This window comes from Oncorhynchus clarkii, chromosome 12 (assembly GCF_045791955.1).
Source record: "Oncorhynchus clarkii lewisi isolate Uvic-CL-2024 chromosome 12, UVic_Ocla_1.0, whole genome shotgun sequence".
NCBI classification, from domain to species: Eukaryota; Metazoa; Chordata; class Actinopteri; order Salmoniformes; family Salmonidae; genus Oncorhynchus; species Oncorhynchus clarkii.
Window position 1 is genome coordinate 36348831 of NC_092158.1, and position 22205 is coordinate 36371035.

The following is a 22205-nucleotide window of genomic DNA, read 5'->3' on the forward strand; positions in this document are numbered from 1 at the left end:
CCAGGGTGTGACTAGGGTGAGCATTCTAGTTTCTTTATTTCTATGTTTTCTGTTTCTATGTTTTGGCCGGGTATGGTTCTCAATCAGGGACGGCTGTATATCGTTGTCTCTGATTGGGAATCATACTTAGGCAGCCTGTTTTTCCACCTTAGTTGTGGGTAGTTGACATTGTTAGTGGCCTGTATAGCCCTAATAAGCTTCACGTTAGTTTTTGTTGTTTCTTGTTTTTGTTGGCGACATTCATAATAAAGAGAAATGTACGCTCACCACGCTGCACCTTGGTCCGGTCATTTCCCTGACGAAGTTCGTGACAGAACTACCCACCACAAACGGACCAAGCGGCATGGCCGGGAGGAGAAGCATTTTCTGGAGGAATGGACATGGGACGACATCCTGAATGGGAAAGGATCCTGAACGTGGGAGGAGATCCTGGCGGGAAAGGATCGCCTGCCGTGGGAGCAGGTGGAAGCAGCGAGGAAGGCAGAGGCAGCGAGAAAAAGGGCCCAGGATTACACAGGGTCACGGTTGGCACGAAAGACTGGGAGGCCATCCAAAAACATTTTTTGGTGGAGGCACACAGGGAGTGTGGCAGAGTCAGTATTCAGACCTGAGCCAACTCCTCGTGCTTACCGTAAGGAGCGTGGTACTGGTCAGGCACCGTGTTATGCGGTGGAGCGCACGGTGTCTCCAGTGCGCGTTCAGAGCCCGGTGCGCTACATTCCAGCTCCCCGCAATGGACGGGCTAGAGTGGGCATCCAGCCAGGACGAATGGTGCCGGCTCAGCGCGCCTGGCTTCCAGTGCGTCTCTTCGGCCCAGGATATCCTGTGCCAACCCCTCGCATTTGCAGGGCGAAGTTAACCATCCAGCCAGGACGGGTTGTGCAGGCTCTATGCTCGAGACCTCCAGTGCGCATCCACAGCCCAGTGTATCCGGTGCCTACTCCAAGAACCAAGCCTCCAGTATGTCTCCCCAGCCTGGTGAGTCCTGTGCCTGCTCCCAGAACCAGGCCTCATGTATGTCTCCCCAGCCTGGTATGCCCTGTAGCAGCTCCACGCACCAGGCTACTTATACGTCTCCTCACTCCAGTGATGATCCATGGCACGAAGCCTCCAGTGACGATCCATGGCACGAAGCCTCCGGAATTGATCCGTGGTCCGGAGCCTCCAGCGACGGTCACCAGTCCGGAGCCTCCAATGACGGCCTCCAGTCCGGAGCCGCCAGAGAGGGTCCCCAGTCTGGGTCCTGCAGTGAGGGTCCCCCGTCCAGAGGCGCCACCAAAGTGGGGGGAGCCAGAGGTGGAGTGGGGTCTGTGTCCTGCACTGGAGCCGCCACCGAAGTAGATGCCCACCCTGGCCATAGAGAGGCTTTTATTCTCTATTTTGGTTAGGCCAGGGTGTGACTAGGGTGGGCAGCTGCGTTCCATTGCATTTCTAAAGACAAAGGAATTCTCCGGTTGAAACATGATTGAAGACTTATGTTAACATCCTAAAGATTGATTCTATACATCGTTTGACATGTTTCTACGAACTGTAATGTAACTTTTTAACTTTTCGTCTGGCCTCCGCATCGTGAATATTGATTTGTGAACTAAACGCGCGAACAAAAAGGAGGTATTTGGATAACTGATGGACTTTATCGAACAAAACAAACATTTATTGTGGAACTGGGATTCCTGGGAGTGCATTCTGATGAAGATCATCAAAGGTAAGTGAATAATGCTATTTCTGACTTCTGTTGACTCCACAACATGGCGGGTAACTGTATGGCTTGTTTTGTGTCTGAGCACCATACTCAGATTATTGCATAGTGTGCTTTTTCCGTAAAGTTTTTTTGAAATCTGACACAGCGGTTGCATTAAGGAGAAGTTTATCTAAAGTTCCATGCACTTGTATCTTTTATCAATGTTTATTATGAGTATTTCTGTAAATTGATGTGGCTCTCTGCAAAACCACTGGATGTTTTGGAAGCAAAACATTAGTGAACGTAACGCGCCAATGAAACTGAGATTTTTGGATCTAAATATGAACTTTATCGAACAAAACATACATGTATTGTGTAACATGAAGTCCTATGAGTGTCATCTGATGAAGATCATCAAAGGTTTGTGATTAATTTTATCTCTATTTCTGTTTTTTGTGACTCCTCTCTTTGGCTGGAAAATGGCTGTGTTTTTCTGTGACTAGGTACTGACCTAACATAATCGTTTGGTGTGCTTTCGTCGTAAAGCCTTTTTGAAATCGGACACTGTGGTGGGATTAACAACAAGTGTATCTTTAAAATGGTGTAAAATACTTGTATGTTTGAGGAATTTTAATTATGGGATTTCTATTGTTTGAATTTGGCGCCCTGCACTTTCACTGGTTGTTGTCATATCGATCCCGTTAGCGGGATCTCAGCCGTAAGAAGTTATGGTAAGGGGGGAAATAGGTATAGCTAGTTATAATTGTAACGGTTTGGCAGATTATAAAAATAGAAGATCAGTCTTTACATGGCTAAGAGGAAAGGAATATAACATCTACTGTTTACAGGAAACTCACTCTACATCCTTAGATGAAGTTGCATGGAAAAAGGAATGGGGTGGTGAAATAATTTTCTGTCATGGACAAAGGAACTCAAAGGGTGTGATGATATTAATTAACAAACATTTTGATCTGAATGTGCAAATAATCAGGAATGATTCGCAAGGAAGGTGGATTCTTGTAAGGGGTGTGTGACTGGCTGCAGGGAAGTCAGGCGTTAAGGGAGCAGAACTGGGTAATAACCGGAGCAGTTAAATATGCAAAATCAACGGAACACAGAACAACAACATATGGGTACAAAATAACCCGTTGCGAACCAGTCAGAGTGCACAAGCACTTTACAACAAACAATTTCACACACAGACATGGGGGTAACAGAGGGTTAAATACACAACTAGTAATGAGGGAATGTAAACCAGGTGTGTAGGAAAACAAGACAAAACAAATGGAAAATGAAAGGTGGATCAGTGATGGCTAGAAGACCGATGACGTCGACCGCCGGACGCCGCCGCGAACAACGAAAGGAACCTACTTCGGCGGAAGTCGTGACAGTATATGAATATGCCGGGGCCCCCTCGATGTCCAGGAATCTCCCGCACCTCAGACTCCTGGAGCGGGCCAGCCACCACCGGCCTGAGGAGAGACACATGGAACGAGGGGTTAATACGGTAATCGGGGGAAGCTGTAACCTGTAAATAACCTCGTTCCGTCTCCTCAGGACTTTAAATGGCTCCACATACCGTGGCCCCAGCTTCCGGCAGGGCAGGCGGAGGGGCGGGTTTCAGGTCGAGAGCCAGACCAGGTCTCCCGGTGCGAACACCGGGGCCTCACTGCGTTGATGGTCTGCGCTGGCTTTCTGCCGCAGCACTGCCCGCTGAAGGTGAACATGAGTGGCGTCCCATGTCTCCTCCACGTGCCTGAACCAGTCGTCCACCGCAGGAGCCTAGTTTCGCTCTGCCGGGCTGAGCTTCTTCGAGCAGAAGGTACAGGGGCGGAGCTTCGGTGGCGTACCTGAGCGCTGAGAGAGCACGGCTCCTATCCCAGCCTCGGACGCGTCCACCTCCACTATGAACGCCAAAGAAGGATCCGGATGGGCCAGCATGGGTGCCGAGGTAAACAGAGAACTCAGGTGACCAAAAGCCCTGTCCGCCTCAGCCGACCACTGCAAACGTACCGGGCCCCCCATCAGCAGTGAGGTAATGGGAGCCGCTACCTGAACAAAAACCCGGATAAACCTCTGGTAGTAATTGGCAAACATTAGAAACCGCTACACCTCTTTTACCACCGTGGTGGGAGTCGGCCAATTACGCACGGCTGAAATGCGGTCACTCTCCATCTGCACCCCTGAGGTGGAAATGCGGTACCCTAGGAAGGAGACGGACTGCTGGAAGAACAGGCATTTCTCAGCCTTGACGTATAGGTCATGCTCCAACAGTCGACCAAGCACCCTGCGCACCAGGGACACATCCTCGGTGCGTGCAGCGGAGTATATCAGAATGTCATCAATATACACCACTACACTCTGCACATGCAGGTCCCTGAAAATCTTCTCTACAAAGGCATGAAAGACTGATGGAGCATTCATCAACCCGTACGTAATGACTCGGCACTCATACTGCCCTGAGGTAGTACTGAACGCCGTCTTCCACCCTTCTCCCTCCCGGATACGCACCAGGTTGTAAGCGCTTCTAGTTTGGTGAAGAAGCGCGCCCGTGCATTGACTCAATCGCTGTGGCTATGAGCAGTAGCGGGTAACTGTACCTCACAGTGATCTGGTTTAGGCCTCGATTGTCAATACACGGGCGCAGACCTCCCTCCTTCACAAAAAAGAAACTCGAGGAGGGGGGTGAAGTAGAGGACCGAATGAACCCCTGACGCAGGGATTCGGAGACATATGTTTCCATAGCCACCGTCTCCGCCTGTGACAGGGGATACACGTGACTCCTGGGAAGTGCGGCGTATACCAGGAGATTTATCGCACAATCCCCCCCCAACGATGAGGTGGTAATTGAGTCGCCCTCTTTTTGGAGAAGGCGAGAGCCAAGTCGGGATATTCGGGGGGAATGCGCACGGTGGGGACCTGGTCTGGACTTTCCACCGTAGTAGCACCAACGGAAACCCCTAAACACCTCCCTGAGCACTCTCGCGACCACCCAGTGAGAGCCCTCTGTTGCCATGAAACAGTGGCATCATGACAAGCTAACCAGGGTAGGCCTAGCACCACGGGAAATGCAGGAGTGTCAATGAGGAAGAGACTGATTCTCTCCTTGTGACCCCCCTGCGTCACCATGCCCAGAGGAGCGGTGGCCTCCCTAATCAACCCTTACCCTAATGGTTGACTGTCTAAGGCGTGAACTGGGAAGGGCATAGCCACTTGAACAATGGGGATCCCTAAACTATGGGCCCTGTCGTTCCGTGCCGGCGGCCAGGGTCCAAAAGTCCATTGCGAAATCCTGGGCGCTCCTCATCCCCTGCCTCAGATGCAAGAGACCTTCACCCGACGCTCTACTCTCGGGTGATATCCTCAAAATGTGCTCTCAGGTGTTTGGGATACCTTTAAATGTACCTTCAGGGGTCATTCAATTCAATATTCGCCCATAATGAAAAAGCAGTTTCTGCCTAAAGAAACAAGACTAACAAGAGAAATCCATTAACTAATAGCACAGGTAAATAGCAATAAAAACGATACTACAGAGATACAAAATAAGTTGGAGGAAAAACAAAAAGAACTTGAGGTACTTATTCAAGACTGATCTAATGTAATATATTACAAAAATAAAGCACACTGGATGGAATATGGAGAAAAATGCACAAAATTCTTCCCGAATCTCCAATACAGGAACACTAACAAAAATAATTTGCTTAAACTCGTTACTGAAGACGGAGTCATCGATGATTCTCCAAATTATATTTTAAAAGAGGAAGCTAATTATTTTAGGCAGATGTTCTCATTTCCGTATCATCCTCTCCCACTGAATGAAGATTATGGTAAGGATTTCTTTCCAAATTGTCACGTTCTGACCTTTATTTCCGTTGTTTTGTATTTATTTAGTATGGTCAGGGCGTGAGTTGGGTGGGCAGTCTATGTTTGTTTTTCTATGTTTTGGGGCATTTCTATGTTTTCGGCCTAGTATGGTTCTCAATCAGAGGCAGGTGTCATTAGTTGTCTCTGATTGAGAATCATACTTAGGTAGCCTGGGTTGCACTGTTTGTTTGTGGGTGGTTGTCTATGTCAGTGGCTTGTGTCAGCACAGGTCTATTTTGTTAGCTTCACGGTCGTCATTTGTTTATTGTTTTGTATGCAGTGTCAGTATTTTCTTTATTAAAGATTTACCATGGACACTTACCACGCCGCATTTTGGTCTTCCGATCCATCTCGCCTCTCCTCTTCAGATGAAGAGGAGGACGACCGTGACAGAATCACCCACCAACCAAGGACCAAGCGACGTGGTAAAAAACAGCAACGAAAGCAGCAGCAGGAGAAGCAACAGAGGCAGCAGCAGCAGCAACAACAACAGCGGCCGGCTTCACTGGACTACACAACTTGGGAGGAGATAGACAGATGGGCGATCGACCCAGGGAGAGTGCCGGAGCCCGCCTGGGATTCGATGGAGCAGTGCAAGGAGGGTTACAGGAGAATGAGGTTGGCGAAGGCAGCACGGCAGTGCGACAGGTACGAGAGGCAGCCCCAAATATTTTTTTTGGGGGGCACACGAGGGGTGGAGCTAAGCCAGGTAGCAGACCTGCGCTCACTCCTCGTGCTTATTATAAGCAGCGCGTTACTGGTCAGGCACCGTGTTATGCGGTTAAGCGCACGGTGTCGCCAGTACGTGTCCATAGCCCGGTGCGCTATAGGACAGCCCCCCGAGAGTGTCATGCGAGCGCGGGCATCGAGCCAGGGCGTATGGTGCCTGCTCAGCGGGTCTGGTCGCCAGTACGCAGTTTTGGTCCAGGGTATCCTGCGCCGGCTCTGCGTGCTGTGTCTCCGGGGCGCTGGGAGGGTGCAGTGCGTCCCCTGCCTGCGCTCCGCTCGTGTCGGGCAAATGTGGGAGTGGAGCCTAAGGGAGAGGTGCGTGTAGTAAGCACTAGATCTCCCGTGCTTACCCACAGCCCGGTTCAACCTGTGCCTGCACTCCGGAGGGTCCGGGCTAGAGTGGTTATCCAGCCTGGGAAAGTGGTGCCAAGGTTGCGCACCAGAGCTCCAGTGCTCCTCCACAGCCCGGTCTTTCAGGTGCCTCCTCTTAACCCCAAGCCTCCTGAAGGTCTCCCCAGCCTGGTGGTTCCTGTGGCAGCCCCACGCACCAGGCTGTCTCTCTGTCTCCTCCCTGCAGGTGTGCCTGTCTGTCCGGCGCCGCTGCCGGAGTCTCCCGCCTGTCCGGCGCCGCTGCCGGAGTCTCCCGCCTGTCCGGCGCCGCTGCCGGAGCCTCCCGCCTGTCCGGCGCCGCTGCCGGAGCCTCCCGCCTGTCCGGCGCCGCTGCCGGAGCCTCCCGCCTGTCCGGCGCCGCTGCCGGAGCCTCCCGCCTGTCCGGCGCCGCTGCCGGAGCCTCCCGCCTGTCCGGCGCTGCTGCCGGAGCCTCCCGCCTGTCCGGCGCCGCTGCCGGAGCCCCCCGCCTGTCCGACGCCGCTGCCGGAGCCCCTCTGCCCAGAGCTGCCCCTCTGCCCAGAGCTGCTGCCGCCCCTCTGTCCCGAGCAGCTGCCCCTCTGTCCCGAGCAGCTGTCCCTCTGTCCCGAGCAGCTACCCCACCTCTGTCCCGAGCTGTCCCTCTGTCCCGAGCAGCTGCCCCACCTCTGTCCCGAGCTGCCCCTCTGTCCCAAACAGCCCCTCTGTCCAGTGGGGTCATTGAGTAGGGTGGCCATGGTGAGAAAGCCACGGAGGCGGACAATAAGGCGGACTAAGACAATGATGAAGTGGAGTCCGCGTCCCGCGCCAGAGCCGCCACCGCGGACAGACGCCCACCCAGACCCTCCCCTATAGGTCAAGGTTTTGCGGCCGGAGTCCGCACCTTTGGGGGGGGGGGGGTACTGTCACGTTCTGACCTTTATTTCCGTTGTTTTGTATTTATTTAGTATGGTCAGGGCGTGAGTTGGGTGGGCAGTCTGTTTGTTTTTCTATGTTTTGGGGCATTTCTATGTTTTCGGCCTAGTATGGTTCTCAATCAGAGGCAGGTGTCATTAGTTGTCTCTGATTGAGAATCATACTTAGGTAGCCTGGGTTGCACTGTTTGTTTGTGGGTGGTTGTCTATGTCAGTGGCTTGTGTCAGCACAGGTCTATTTTGTTAGCTTCACGGTCGTCATTTGTTTATTGTTTTGTATGCAGTGTCAGTATTTTCTTTATTAAAGATTTACCATGGACACTTACCACGCCGCATTTTGGTCTTCCGATCCATCTCGCCTCTCCTCTTCAGATGAAGAGGAGGACGACCGTGACACAAATAATATAAAAAATGGAAAATAAACAAATGTACAGAAAGATCAGTGCGAAGGTCAAATGACAGAGGAAGAACTTTTTGAGGCTATTAAATCCTTTCAGTCTGGAAAAACCCCAGGGCTGGATGGCATACCGGCAGAGGTATATCAAGTATTTTTTGATATACTAAAAGCTCCATTGTTAGACTGTTTTAACTACTCCTATAGAAATGGTAGTCTGTCTGGTACTCAGCAGGAAGGTCTGATTTCTCTATTATTTAAACAAGACCCAGATGGCAAATATAAAGACCCGGTCTAGAAAAAAAACTGGCGGCCCCTTACACTTCAATGTTGTGATGCAAAAATACTAGCAAAATGCATAGCACTCAGAATTAAAAGGGTTTTACCAGGTATTGTTCATCCTGATCAGATAGGTTTTTTACATGGACGATACATTGGAGATAATATATGACAACTACTAGAAATACTAGATCATGAAACATATAAGAAGCCAGGAATGGTATTTATAGCGGATTTTGAAAAGGCATTTGATAAAGTAAGACTGGATTTTATTTAGAAATGCCTGGATTTTTTCAATTTCGGTAATTCTTTTATAAAATGGGTAAAAATAATGTATAGCAACCCCAGGGGTAAAATAGTAAATAACTGCTACTTCTCAGAGAGTTTTTAATTGTCAAGAGGAGTTAAACAAGGGTGTCTGCTGTCACCATATCTATTCGTCATGGCCACCGAAATGCTAGCTATTAAAATCAGATGCAATAACAACATTAGAGGATTAGAAATCCAAGGCTTAAAAACAAAGGTGTCCGTGTATGCCGATGACTCAAGTTTTATGTTAAGTCCGCAAGCTAGATCCCTGCAATGTCTCACTAAAGATCTAGATAGGTTTTAGTCCAGAGAGTACAGAAAAGTTAATTATGATAAGTGTACAATATTACGTATTGGATCCTTAAAAAATTACTTTTACATTATCTTGCAACTTACCTATAAAATGGGCTGATGGTGAAGTAGACATACTTGGTATTCATATCACACAATATATAAATAAGCTCTCCACAATGAATTTCAATAGAAAACTTGTAAAAATAGACAAGATCCTGCAACCATGGAGAGGTAAATACCTGTCTATTTATGGAAAAATTGCCCTGATTAACTCCTTAGTCATATTTCCCAATATAAAGGATCAAAAGTATACCAGTTTCATTTGAGGACCAGGATGTTGACAACTGTGCCATACAGATTGCAAAATAGTTGGGAAGAGATTTTTGATGTACCGATACCACGTTACAGGGTGTATGAGTTGATATATAAAACAATGCAAGATTCAATACTTCGTGTTTTTCAGCTAAAATTATTATATAGAATTCTTGCCACCAACAAAATGTTAAATATTTGGGGCATGAAATCATTGAAGCTCTGCAGATTTGATTGTGAGGATACAGAATCAATAGACCATTTATTTTGGTATTGCACTCAAGTAGCCTGTTTCTGGTCTCAGGTTCAGGAATGGCTGAAAATGCATAGCATTGATCTAAAATTGACCCTAGAAATAGTACTGTTAGGAGATCTGGAGAATCCGGGCAGTCAATTACTGATACTCTTAGTAAAAGTATTTATCTTCAACACACAATCTGTAGATTCTATTCGATTAGATAGATTGAAATTGTACGTTAAACATCATAGCATAGTTGAAAGATATGTGTTGCGTAGAAACACGAAGTGGGTGGCCAGCAGAGATAGATGGGATGGGCTGAGGGAAGCTGAGGGTTGGTATGTGGAATTGGAGACAAGTGGGAGTGGAGTTGCTGTGTGAGAGAGAGAATGATGGTCAAAAGATAAAGGGGGAAAAAGTCCAATTAAAGCATAATAAAAGTACATTTGAATGACACTAAGTGGCAGTGTTTTTACAACTAATGCCGGTTTGCCTGAGGCTGATGCCTTGCAAGTGTTTGTTCACATGCATATACACACACTCTCATTAGAATAAACACATACAATAACACACACATTCATGTAATAGTGCCAGAAATGCACACAAACATGTAAAGTAGGCATTGCTGTTATGATTTCAGTTGTCCTTGATGTCCTTTGTTTTAAATAGATTTTTTATTTTATTTATTTTTGCATTGTTGTTTGCTGTTTTCTTCAGTCTTTTCCTTTTTTCTCTTTAGTTCATTCTCTTGGTTGTTGGTGCATTGGGGGGTTCTTGGTGGTGGGGAATGGAATTAATTGTATTTTTGATTTTTTTTCTTCCGGGGGGGGACTGTGAAAATAAAATTAATCTTTAATGTCGTGGTTAATATTTATTTCAGGACTTGTTGAGGCCAGGAAACAATCAAACATCAACTTGAATGCTAATGTTAGTGTCACGCCCTGACCGTAGATTGCTTTGTATGTTTCTATTTTTTGTTTGGTCAGGGTGTGATGTGTGTGGGCATTCTATGTTTGTATGTCTAGGTTGTGTATTTCTATGTTTTGGCCGGGTATGGTTCTTATTCCGGGACAGCTGTCTTTCGTTGTCTCTGATTGAGAACCATACTTAGGTAGCCTGTTTTCCCACTGTTAGTTGTGGGTGGTTAATTTCTGTTTAGTGTTATTCACCTTGCAGGACTGTTTCGGTTTTCCTTTTTGTTGTTTTGTTTATTCAGTGTACAGTGCAATTCATTAAAGATGAACACGTACCCTGCTGCATTTTGGTCCGGTGATTCCTCTTCTTCCGATGAAAGCCGTTACAGTTATATTGATGTTCCCCAGAAACACTGTCCATTGGACATTCATCACAGGAAATAGTACAGGGTTGATCCCCATTTGTTAGAAATGTGCCTTGATATGACTGTACGTCATGTTAATACCCACCTTCATACAGTCAAATTTTCTTTATTGATCAAAACAGTCCACTCACCATCATGCTAGAGAATTACTGCATAAGAGTTGGTTTGCACCTGTTCACACATTATAATAAGCTTAGCTACTCCTGCAAGATGATTTCTGAGTAAATGTGTTTTGCAGTAGTGGATTTGGTACTGAGTAACCCACAAAGTCAGGCTGCCATCAAAATATTGCCTGACATTTCTGAATGGGGTGAAATTACAAAAATGTAAAATACATTTCCTCATCCAGTTCTACTCTTTCAAGCTCTTTTTTTTCTGCTGACGCTGAGAGTATGGGTTCTCACCCGATACTCTTCCTTCTGTTCCGGCCATCATCCTCTGTAACATTCAGTCTGCAGGCATGTAATTATGCACTGAGAGAGAACCCAGAGAGAGGGAAAGGGAAAGAAGGGGGGGGGGAGCAAGGGAACAAGAGAAAGAGAGAGAAGAATAGAAGATAAATAACACTCCAGCGCCTTCTTGCACATATCCCCCTCCTACCTGCTTGTCCATTCCACAGAGAAAAGGGATACACTGTAAATATAACATGTTTTAAATTGAACTTCAATCTATTATTCATCAAAGCCAAGTGATGCCGGCCCACCTCCAACTCTACCCAGATCTCCCAGTGCCAAGCTCTGGTGTGTGTGTGTGTGTGTGTGTGTGTGTGTGTGTGTGTGTGTGTGTGTGCATGCGTGCGTGTGCAGCAATTTATGTTGATAGTTTACAAAATGTGGCGTTACAATGCATTTGTTGTGAAGTTATTACCTGTATGCCCAGGTTTTTTGATTGGTTGTTATCAAAGATAATTAATGTATTCAACATCTGGATGAATCTTAGGTGAAAAGATATGTTAATCGAGTAATGAATCATTCAAATTATATCCCTGTGGCTTTTGACTCTTAACTCTGTGACGGTGTCAGCTGCTCTCCTCAGTGCTCAGTCTGTGCTCCACTGTAGTGTTGTGTGTGTGTGTGTGTGTGTGTGTGTGTGTGTGTGTGTGTGCGTGTGTGTGCGTGCGTGCATGTATTTGTGTGTATTGCAGCATATTTTCCCTATTATCACCACTCCCACAAAAACCACTTGGCATGTCGCAGCATCATACAATATAGTTTTGGCTCCAATAAAAGTTGTTACAGTGAAGTTGGAGCTCTCATTGATGTGATTATACCTCACCATGTAATATGCAATGCATTCTATGTGGTTTGCTCCCGAGATTCTAAATAGATGTGTTGGGGCGTACCCAACAGGGACACTGATTAGCTTCATTTAGTGACCTGTGGTTTTCTACTGTGATATTGGCCTCTATCCTCTACATCTGTGCTCTGGCCCAAACCGTCAAATCTAGATAAGGAGAGTTTCATTTTTCCTGTGTCATTCAGAACTAGTCGTTATAGCTCAGCATTACTGTTGTGTTGTATCATCTCTTCCACTGTGGATTGGAGACCATATTTATTAAATATCCCTCCTATTCTTATGAATGGCTCACACTGTGGATATTGTTGCTGTATATGGAAATCCTGAGATTAGCATATACGCAATCACAATGTGGCTCTAATAATGCGGGCCGTACATAAAGACAGGCATTTTTAAAGGCTGATGTGGCAGTTAAGTAAAATAATGCGTGCCAACAGGATTTCTGAGGGAGGCACTCCCATCTTCAATGAACTTCATGATCTTTCTTTATGCTCAACCACCAATCCCCTTTCTGACATGTGTCATCATCAATCCTCACATTGTGTCTCTGGCTAAAGGGGCAGAATAAGATGGTCCTTTGAATGGGTCTTTAACAAAGTGGCTCTGTGCTGGCCAGGATCTACACACAGAGAGCGGTCAAAGGTGTATTGATATTCTAGTTTGTCCCTCAAGGGCACCTGTAACGCCCTCCTGCTGACGTATATTGGAATGCTTGGAATGTTTTGTTCTGTGAAACCCATTAAACAGAACAGCCTCAATTTGTCGGGGCATGAACTCTACAAGGTGTCCAAAGCGTTCCACAGTGATGCTGGCCCATGTTGACTCCATTGCTTCCCACAGGTGTGTCAAGTTGGCTGGATGTCCTTTGGTTGGTGGACCATTCTTGTTACACACGGGAAACTGATGAGCGTGAAAAACCTTGCAGCGTTGCAGTTCTTGACACAAACTGGTGCGCCTGGTACCTACTACCATACCCCATTCAAAGGCACTTCAAACCCTCTGAATGGCACACATACACAATCCATGTCTCAAGACTTAAAAATCTTAAAAAGGATTCAAGCTTGAGGTGGCTTCCTTGATCACGCAGGTCACCAGCCTACGTAAGAAACTGGGGAAAACTCTGAGTGGAATGTTGACCTTTTCTACGCTGGTGGCTGGACGACGTTCACGCTTGTTGGATGCATTTCCGCCTTGTCGTTTGTCATTATCCGACTGGCCGGTGTTGCCCGGAGTTCCCCCAACTGATAGCGGAGTCGAAGGAGCACAGCACAAGGAGCAAGGCAATCAATGGTGGACGCATGTCACGAGCCGTGGAAGCTGAAGACAGCGGCTACCGCAAATCAGTCTACACTCCCATCGAGAGGCCCGGAGCAGATACAAACAACAAATTGCTTTTCTGGAGCCTGATCTTCCTGCACCTTCGTCGCTGGGGTACCTGTGTCTGTGGCTGCAGTGCCTACTCCTACGATTTCAAAGTTGACGTCGGCAACCTTCCGTCCCTGCTCTGGATCGAGCGGGGCTTCTCCTGCACCAGGCGCCGGGAGCAACGGGCTCAAGTCATCCTGCCTCTCGTCCGTCCATAAATGGTTCTCAGAATACTGTGGAGCGGTGGATTGGGCGGATTTCCTCGTCCTTCTGGCCAGCCATGATTTTGGGCAGCTCCATGGTAAGAAATGTGACTGTTCCTGGTGCAAAAACAATGTCCTATCCCGGAGCTCGAGTAAATGACATTACTAAGCTGCTCCCGAATGTACTATGTCAGGACATGGAAAGGGATTCTATCCTAGTCCATGTGGGTTTTAATGACATTATGAAGGGCAGCTCTGAACAGTTGAAACTGAGTTTTAAAGAGCTGATTGACTCTATGCTAGACACTAATAAAAGACCCATCATATCTGGCCCTGTGCCATCTCTGAATCGTGGCAATGAATGCCTTAGCATGATTCTTTTGCTTCAGAACTGGCGATGTGATTATTGCAGCTCAATGGGTGTAACTTTTGTTGACAATTTTGATACCTGTTGGAAACAAACACGTTTTAAAAGGAGGATGGGATCCACCCAAATCATTTGGGTCCCTGGATCCTTTCACAGCAATCTAAGGCTGCGTTGAGACAATCACTTATCAATGACCCAAGCCCAGCTCAGTTAATCTCTACCATTGTGACGCTGAGTTGTCATAATGCTTCAGCAAATGTACATTATAACAGGGGTGTCGGTAGACACTATGTAAGTAACCTAATTTATGTCCCTCTAACTGAATACCTCTGCTGATCCTACAGCTATTGTATGCAGTAATCATGTGCCTATGAACCAGATTCTTACTGATAGCACTGAGGCGGTGTGCCCTAGTAGGAAGCTCACCCTGCACTTAAATAAATAACATGAGCATATATATTTCTGCTAAGCTTCCCAGTAAAGCAATGAAATCAAGTAAGCATTCCAGAAGACAATTGCTCAAAATAGCCGACGTTAACATATATAGCTTAAGAAACCAGGTTCATGAAATCAATAATTTGCTAGTAACAGATGACATTCATATTCTGACTATCTCTGAAACTCACTTTGATAATACCTTTGATGATACAGTGGTAGCAATACAAGGTTATAACATTTACAGAAAAGACGAATGGTGGAGGTGTTGCTGTATTATATATACAGTGGGGCAAAAAAGTATTTAGTCAGCCACCAATATTGCAAGTTCTCCCACTTAAAAAGATGAGAGAGGCCTGTAATTTTCATCATAGGTACACTTCAACTATGACAGACAAAATGACAGAAAATCACATTGTATGATTTTTAATGAATTTATTTGCAAATTATGGTGGGAAATAAGTATTTGGTCACCTACAAACAAGCACAATTTCTGGCTCTCACAGACCTGTAACTTCTTCTTTAAGGGGCTCCTCTGTCCTCCACTCGTTACCTGTATTAATGGCACCTGTTAGAACTTGTTATCAGTATAAAAGACACCTGTCCACAACCTCAAACAGTCACACTCCAAACTCCACTATGGCCAAGACCAAAGAGCTGTCAAAGGACACCAGAAACAAAATTGTAGACCTGCACCAGGCTGGGAAGACTGAATCTGCAATAGGTAAGCAGCTTGGTTTGAAGAAATCAACTGTGGGAGCAATTATTAGGAAATGGAAGACATACAAGACCACTGATAATCTCCCTCGATCTGTGGGTCCACGCAAGATCTCACCCAGTGGGGTCAAAATGATCACAAGAACGGTGAGCAAAAATCCCAGAACCACACAGAGGGGACCTAGTGAATGAGAGCTGGGACCAAAGTAACAAAGCCTACCATCAGTAACACACTACGCCGCCAGGGACTCAAATCCTGCAGTGCCAGACGTGTCCCCCTGCTTAAGCCAGTACATGTCCATGCCCGTCTGAAGTTTACTAGAGAGCATTTGGATGATCCAGAAGAAGATTGGGAGAATGTTATATGGTCAGATCAAACCAAAATATAACTTTTTGGTAAAAACTCAACTCGTCGTGTTTGGAGGACAAAGAATGCTGAGTTGCATCCATAGAACACCATACCTACTGTGAAGCATGGGGGTGGAAACATCATGCTTTGGGGCTGTTTTTCTGCAAAGGGATCAGGACGACTGATCCGTGTAAAGAAAATAATGAATGGGGCCATGTATCGTGAGATTTTGAGTGAAAACCTCCTTCCATCAGCAAGGGCATTGAAGATGAAACGTGGCTGGGTCTTTCATTACGACAATGATCCCAAACACACCGCCCGGGCAACGAAGGAGTGGCTTCGTAAGAAGCCTAGCCAGTCTCCAGATCTCAACCCCATGGAAAATCTTTGGAGGGAGTTGAAAGTCTGTGTTGCCCAGCAACTGCCCCAAAACATCACTGCTTTATAGGAGATCTGCATGGAGTAATGGGCCAAAATACTAGCAACAGTGTGTGAAAATCTTGTGAAGACAGAAAACGTTTGACCTCTGTCATTGCCAACAAAGGGTATATAACAAAGTTTTGAGATAAACTTTTGTTATTGACCAAATACTTATTTTCCACCATAATTTGCAAATAAATTCATTAAAAATCCTACATTGTTTTCTCATTTTGTCTGTCATAGTTGAAGTGTACCTATGATGAAAATTACAGGCCTCTCTAATCTTTTTAAGTGGGAGAACTTGCACAATTGGTGGTTGACTAAATACTTTTTTGCCCAACTGTATTATATATTCAGAACCACATTCCTGTAAAGCTTAGAGAGGATCTCATGATAAATACTGTTGAATTAATATGGCTACAGGTTCCTCACATAAAGCCCATTCTTTAGGCAAGCTGCTATAGACCACCAAATGCCGACAGTCAGTATCTAAATAACATGTGAAATGCTTGACAATGTATGTGATATCAACAGAGAGGTATATTTTCTGGGTGATTTAAATATTGACTGTCTTTCATCAAGCTGCCCATTCAAGAAAAAGCTTCAAACTGTAACCAGTGCATGCAACCTGTGTCACATCCTGACCTTAGTTCCTATTTTATGTTTATATTATATTTCTGGTTTCGCCTGGTATGGTTCCCAATCAGAGGCAGCAGTCAATCTCTGATTGAGAACCATGCTTCGGCAACCTGTTTTCCCACTATGGGCTGTAGGTAGTTGTTTTCTGTCTCTGTGTCTGCACCAGACAGAACTGTTTCGTTTTCGTTCGTTCTCTTGTTATTTTGTTTTTGTGTTCAGTTTAAATAAATATTAACATGGACACGTACCACGCTGCATATTTGTTTGATCTTTCCTACTCCTCATCAAAAGAGGAAGAAAACCGTTACAACCTGGTTCAGTGAACCTACCAGGGTAGTTACAAACATCACAGGAATGAAATCGTCACATCTTTACTAATGCAGCAGAAATTAGCTTGAAAGCAGTATCCATATCTATCGGATGTAGTGATCACAATATAGTAGTGTAGCCATATCTAGGAAAACCAAAGTTCCAAAGGCTGTGCCTAATATAGTATATAGGTTTTGTAGTGATTCCTATGTTGTTGATGTAAATAATATTTGTTGGTCCGTGGTGTGTAATGAGGAGCAAACAGACGCTGCACTTGACACACAAACTTTTTTTTACCCCTTTTTCTACCCAATTTTGTGGAATCCAAATGGTAGTTAAAGTCTTGTCCCATCGCTGCAACTCCTGCACAGACTCGGTAGAGGTGAAGGTCGAGAGCAGTGCGTCCTCCGAAACACAACCCAGCCAAGCCGCAATGCTTCTTGACACAATGCGCAATTAACCCAGAAGGCAGCCACACCAATGTGTCGGAGGAACATCTGGCAGCCATGTCAGCGTGCATTGTGTCCGGCCCGCCACATGAGTCGCTAGTGCGCGATGGGACGAGAACATCCCTGCCGGCCAAACCCTCCCCTAACCCGGACGATGCTGGGCCAATTGTACGCCGCCCCATGGGTCTCAAACCAGGATCTCTAGTGGCACAGCTAGCACTGCGATGTGGTGCATTAGACCACCGCGCCACTCGGGAGTCCACTCTTGACACATTTAGGAAATTGCTTATTCCAGTTACGAATGAGCATGCACCAATTAGGAAAATGACTGTAAAAACTGTTAAATCCTCATTGGTGGATGAGGAATTGAAAAGTGGTATGGTTGAGAGGGATGAGGCAAAAGGAATGGCAAATAAGTCTGGCTGAACAACTGATTGGCAAACATATTGCAATTTGAGAAATCATGTGGCTAAACTGAATTAAAAGAAGAAGAAACTACACTACGAAACAAAGATTCATGAAATAAAGAATGATAGTAAAAAAGCTTAGCAGCACCTTAAATAACATTTTGGGAAAAAAGGCACACCATCATTCATTGAATCAGATGGCTCATTCATCACATAACTGATTGATATTGCCAACTTTACTACTTTAATGATTTATTTATTGGCAAGATTAGCAAATTTAGTCATGACATGCCAGCAACAAATGCTGACACTACACATCCAAGTATATCTGACCAAATTATGAAAGACAAGCATTGTCATTTTGAATTCCTTAAAGTGAGTGTGGAAGAGGTGAAAAAAATATTATTGTCTATCAACAATGACAAGCCACCGGGGTCTGACAACTTGGATGAAAAGTTACTGAGGATAATAGTGGACGATGTTCCCACTCCTATTTTCAATTGAAGCCTACTACAAAGTGTGTTCCCCCAGGCTTGGATGGAAGTCATTCCAACCAATCAGCCTGTTACCTGTTACCAACCCTTAGTAAACTTTTGGAAAAAAATGTGTTTGACCAGATACAATGCTATTTTACAGTAAACAACCATACAACAGACTTTCAGCACGCTTATATGGAAGGACATGCAACAAGCAGAGCACTACTGATTGGCTGAGAGGTATTGATGATAAAAAGATTGGGGGGGCTGTTTTGTTAGACTTCAGGTCAGCTTTTGACATTATCGATCGTAGTGTGCTGCTGGAAAAATGTATGTGTTTTGGCTTTACATCCCCTGCTATTGTGGATAAAGAGTTACCAGTCTAACAAAACACAGAGGGTGTTCTTTAATGGAAGCCGCTCCAACATAATCCAGGTAGATAAGGAATTCCCCCGAATTGAACTCTAAAAGGTCTTTACCTATCACATTTATTAACAGTCAACTTAGTCATCATAACCTCGTATCATATCACCGTTCTGAACAGTCGTAACGTCCTTGCATCTGCAAAAACCCTAGCCTTATGATTCACAACTACACAAATTGGTTTAATTATTTATGTATTAGCTAATTAAATGGGAACACAGGATAAACACACACACTCTGCACCGGTTATTGACTGTAGACTTAATACACTGAAAACAGGTCCTTAGCGGAATGACAACAACATGGATGCTTGTTAAAGAAGAGATGGAGAGGGAGAGAGAGGAGGACAGAGACACTTTCCATTGCCACATTCAGAAACTACTCTTACCTACAATAACCATATACTTGTATGGTACTACTATATGCACATGAACTGCCGCCCGCTTTGAGCAAGAAATCATTAATGTATTTACGTGAAATTACTGGGTTTGCCGGGGATCTCTTGGTGAACAGGGCAGCCTTGGGAAGGGAGTTGGGCCTTTCCGTGGCACACTAGTAAGGCCCTGATTGCCCGAAATGCTTCAAACAACTCTTCTCCTGTTGTCCTTCTTCGTAGTTGTCCGGTATCCGGTGACTTGTCGTGTAGTCCTGAACAGAATTGAGCAGAGTTGATTTTCCTTCCATTCGCTCTTGAAGATGCTTCTTTGAAGATAGGCTAAGCCAGCTGTATCGATGGTTCCCCAGTGGGGTGATGAGAGTAGCATATTATGATGGTTTGAGCAGAGCAACAGGATGGTTCTACTTAAATTCGCTTTCTAAGATACTTTACTTAGGACAGATAATCAACCGTACAAGTGATTGTCCGGATGGTGAGTTTATTGTCTCCACCTGTTGAGATTCAAACCATTTTAAACGCGCAGATGTAGCTTCCCACTTTTCTGGTCTAATGTGTTAATTGCTGAACCCATAATTTATACATTTTGTTCGAAAGGAGAGGTTCCGGCAGGCTGGCACGCTCCCTGACCTCATTTCGGGGTGGTGATTACTCCCTCTGCAAAGTTATGGAAAACAATTATCTCTTATAATTTCTCAAATCACATTCCTCTCTTCGCAAAAACACTTTCGTCATGTTTCATATTACATGCACAACCCATAGTATGGAAACGTCATCTATGTGTACTTTCCAAGTTACAGTATGTAACGTCATCTATGTGTACGTCATCTATGTGTACGTCATCTATGTGTACTCATCTAACGTCATCTATGTGTACTTTCCAAGTTACAGTATTTCCTTTATAACATTATTAATGACATCACAAAATAACAAGCAAAATGACATTAGTGTTCTAGAGATCGCCTCTGACCATTCCCCACATTCTACATTTGAAATATTGTTCCAGTATTTGCTTTTGAACGTGTTAGAGTTTCAGTGTTAAAAAGGTCTGTTGAGACAAAGCACATTTCTTTGGTGAATTTGGAGAGCACAGGCCTGGATCTTCTCTCTTAATTTACAACATGACGTGAGTGTCAATCCCCACTAGTTCTTTCCTCCCTCTCTACGAGTGAAAGGGGTCTGATTTAAGTTATTCATTGTAAACCTGATCTGACCTATTTGGATTCTCGTGGTCAGTCATGACATTGGACTACTGTTTAGTCCTGTGATCAGGTGCCACAAAAGGGACTTTGCAATTTGAAAATTGCAATTGACTCAGAACAGGGTAGCACGGCTGGCCCTTGGATGTACACAGAGAGCTTACGTTAATAATATGCATGTCAATCTCCCCTGGTTCAAAGTGTAGGAGAGATTGACTTCATCAATACTTGTATTTATGAGAGGTATTGACATGTTGAATGCACCCATGCATACCCCACAAGACATGCCACAAGAGGTCTCTTCACAGTCCCCAAGTCCAGAACAGACTATGGGAGGTGCACAGTACTACATAGAGCCTTGACTACATGGAACTCTATTCCACCTCAAGTTACCAATGCAAACAGTAAAACTAGATTTAAAAAACAGATACAAATTCACCTTATGGAACAGCGGGGACTGTGAAGCAACGCAAACATAGGCACAGACACATGCATAGACACACACGATAACATACGCACTATACACACACGTACACATGGATTTTGTATTGTAGATATGTGGTAGCGGTGGAGTAGGGGCCTGAGGGCACACAGTGTGATGTGAAATCTGTGAATATATTGTAATACTTTTAAAATTGTATAACTGACTTCATTTTGCTGGACCCCAGGAAGAGTAGCTGATGCCTTGGCAGCAGCTATTGGGATCCATAATAAATACAAATACAAATCTACACTGATTGAAGTGGATTTATCAGGTGACATCAATAAGGGATCATAACCTTCACCTGGATTCACCTGGTCAGTCTATGTCATGGAAAGAGCAAGTGTTCTTAATGTTTTGTATACTCAGTGTATGGATGTGTGTGTCTGCAGCTATACCTGAATTCTGTACCATCAAAGACATATTATTCTACAGCTCATCAAACTCTCATGCTGGTACATGGTCAGAGGACAGTCCAGCTTGGCCCAGCACAGAGCCTGGTTAACACCTCATTGTCCATTCAGATGTGTGGTTGACTGTGTCACTACTGTGGCACCTGGCGGGGCTCTGGAGGAGGGCGGGATCTGGATGCTGATAAAGGGTCAGCTGCCAAACCAGCGCTAGGCAATATGGAGCCAGCCAAATTGTGGCCTGGATGTGAAGATTATGGAAGCAATTACTGATAACTAGGAGGCAGTAGAAGGTGTTGTGACTGGAGTGCTGAATCAGTGGCCAGGACAGGGAGAGGTAGGAGAGGGAGCGGCTGGGCGACTGGACACACACACACAGATCAAATCAAACTTTATTTGTCACATGAGCTGAATATAACAGGTGTAGGTAGACCTTACCGTGAAATGCTTACTTACAAGCAATGCAGTTGAAGAGAGAGTTAAGAAAATATTTGCCAAATTAACTAAAGTAAAAAAGAATAAAAAGTAACCCAATAAAATAACAATAATGAGGCTATATACAGGGGGTGTGGGTACAGAGTCAATGTGCGGGGGTACAGGTTAGCCGAGGTAATTTGTACATGTAGGTAGGGGTAAAGTGACTATGCATGGATAAACAGCAAGTAGCAGCAGTGTAAAAACAAATGGTGGGGTCAATGTAAATAGTCCGGGTGGCCATTTGATTAACTGTTTAGCAGTCTTATGGCTTGGGGTAGAAGCTGTTAAGGAACCTTTTGGTCCTAGATTTGGTGTTCCGGTACCGCTTGCCATGCAGTAGCAGGGAGAACAGTCTATGACTTGGGTGACTGGAGTCTCTTTTTTAAAAATATATTTGACCCCTTTTTCTCCCCAATTTCGTGGTATCCAATTGTTTTTTAGTAGCTACTATCTTGTCTCATCGCTACAACTCCCGTACAGGCTCGGGAGAGACGAAGGTTGAAAGTCATGCGTCCTCCAATACACAACCCAACCAAGCCGCACTGCTTCTTAACACAGCGCGCATCCAACCCGGAAGCCAGCCGCACCAATGTGTTGGAGGAAACACCGTGCACCTGGCAACCTTGGTTAGCGCGCACTGCGCCCGGCACGCCACAGGAGTCGCTGGTGC